The sequence below is a fragment of the Octopus bimaculoides genome, chromosome 20 (genome assembly GCF_001194135.2).
Source record: "Octopus bimaculoides isolate UCB-OBI-ISO-001 chromosome 20, ASM119413v2, whole genome shotgun sequence".
NCBI classification, from domain to species: domain Eukaryota; kingdom Metazoa; phylum Mollusca; class Cephalopoda; order Octopoda; family Octopodidae; genus Octopus; species Octopus bimaculoides.
In genome coordinates, this window is record NC_069000.1 from 43735125 (window position 1) to 43737728 (window position 2604).

The following is a 2604-nucleotide window of genomic DNA, read 5'->3' on the forward strand; positions in this document are numbered from 1 at the left end:
TATACAAATTAAAAGGGTAAAGGATTATCAATTTATTAATTAATAAATCAATTAACAATTAACAATTTTTTTAGGTAAGCTTAGATATGTTTCGACCAAAGATTGGTCCAGGCCATGTGCAACTTAATAGCACCACCTGATAGGATTATCTAAATCCTTTTTAAGTCAAGTTTTGTTTATGGTCCATTCAAGTAGTGAGTTCTTATTGAATGAGTTGTATCCAGGTATGGGTGGCTTGTCTGGTACTCTTTGAAGAAATCTGTCCAGACTCTGTTTAAAGCTGATAGGATCATCCTTTTCCTCTTTTATCTGTTTCGGGACAATGTTAAACAGGGCAGGGCCTGTTGAGGAAAAGAAATTATGCCGCAATGTACCTATATATATTATGCATGCATACATATGTATACACACACGCACACACACAGACACACATACGCATACGTGCACGCGCGTGTTCGTCAGTCGGAGTGATGTTGGCCATCTTCTCATCCTGGAGTTGGAACTGAGGCTGGGCTTTGTGGGTGTATTGATGATTAATCAGGCCAAGTCGTGGCCGGAAGGTTCTCTTGCAGCGAGACCAGGTATGGTGCCAATTTCCTTGACCTGCTTGCGTTGGTCAGCTGTTGCAAATACAGAAACACACACACACAGAAAAAGACACACAGGCATACACACACATATATGTATATATATGTGTGTATGTATCCATGTCTGTTTGTCTGTATGCATACATGTATATGTCTGTGTATGCATGTATATAAATATTTGCCTATGTATGTATGTATGTATGTATGTATGTAGGTAGGTAGGTAGGCACGTATGTATGTGCGTATGCATGGATGTATGTTTGCATGTATGTGTGTATGTGACTATGTTTGTATGTCTGTATGTGTGTGTGTTTATTAGTGGTAGAGACAAACACTTCAGACATGAATATTAAACTAGTTTGATACTTTCAGTAGAGAATTGAAAGGAATAAATAATATTTTTATTAGCACCAGACATAAATAAAATATATCGTCAGCTGAAAGTGTTTGACTTGGCTAAAATAAATATCTAAAGAGAAAAGCAAAGAGAATGGATATCCATCAGTTTCGACGATGATGTCTTTTCAGTTACTTGGTCGCCTGAACGGTCAGCTTCTTCACTTCTGCCGTGTAACACCTTTTTAATATTCTTTTACTTGTTTCAGTCATTTGACTGCGGCTATGCTGGAGCACCGCCTTTAGTCGAGCAAATCGACCCCAGAGCTTATTCTTTGGAAGCCTAGTACTTATTCTATCGGACGCTTTTTGCCGAACCGCTAAGTTAAGGTGACGTAAACACACCAGTTTCGGTTGTCAAACGATGTTGAAGGGACAAATACAGACACACAAACATATACACACACATACATATATATACATATACGACAGGATTCTTCCAGTTTCCGTCTACCAAATCTACTCACAAGGCTTTGGTCGGCCCGAGGCTATAGTAGAAGACACTTGCCGAAGGTGCCACGCAGTGGGACTGAACCCAAGATCACGTGGCTAGTAAGCAAGCTACTTACCACACAGCCACACATTTTTTTTTTGTTACTTATTTTGTCTTTGGTTCGTAAATGTTATTTACTACGTACTTTTATCTAGAAATCAAAGGAAATGGCTACTATTCCCTTCATTCTTTGCTTTTGTGACCTGGATATCAATGTTTTGAAACTGACCTATTTTCCATTACATTTCAGTCAGATTCAGCGTTGAATTACTGAAGCAGAAATATCGTTATAGCAAATATTCTTCTCAATACCACAGATTTGCTTGTCAGTAACTTGACCTTAACCAGTTGAGCTTGTCCCTTACTAGCAGGCAATATGTGCATCTCTGATGATGAGCAGGAGTAGTGGGAGGGCACTATAGCCATGTGCTTAGAAGGATTTTTTGGGGTTTGAAAAAATGTAAAAAAAGCAAAGTTTCTAGGAAATATTAACCATTTTTCATATTTTCTAGGGGTTAGCAAATAAGAAATAACAATTTTTACCCAAGGACAAAAAACGTATTACAGAGTGTTATCATATAACAGGCCGAGTATTCCATAGAATCTTATAATGTGGACTTAACATGATTCTAAGGCAGAATCAGTGTGACGAAATGTGTGACATGGTTGTGTCTTGTGACAGGACTCCGCACATTTTCTTTGCCCCTAATTTCAATTAGACTGCGTGTATCATGTACGAAACCATATGTAGAGTACGAGATTTCCACGCAGTGAGACTGAAATCGAGACCTCCTGAATGCTAACGGACTCCTTTACTTATTCGGTTATGAGGCGCAGGTATGGCCACGTGGTGAAGAATCTCGCTTTACAAAGATGCCGTTTTAGGACAATTATACCATAAAAATAATGGCATGATTCAATTATAAAGATAAATTAAATATTGAGATATTCTATTGACAATCCAATATGTAATGTTAATATAATGCTATATAATATTATGTTATGTTATATTATATTTATAGTATTTAATGTTATATTGTAATATAAATAAATTATTGGATTGTGAATAGAATATCACAATATTTAATTCATCTTTATATATATATATATATATATATATATATATAT

The 2604-nt window shown here is 36.5% G+C and overlaps 1 protein-coding gene across 1 annotated transcript in view; it reads left to right on the forward strand.

Moving 5' to 3' along the window:
* LOC106869877 (guanylate cyclase soluble subunit alpha-2) overlaps positions 1-2604 on the forward strand; it is a 315656-nt gene that overhangs the window by 176214 nt on the left and 136838 nt on the right. The window lies entirely within an intron of this gene.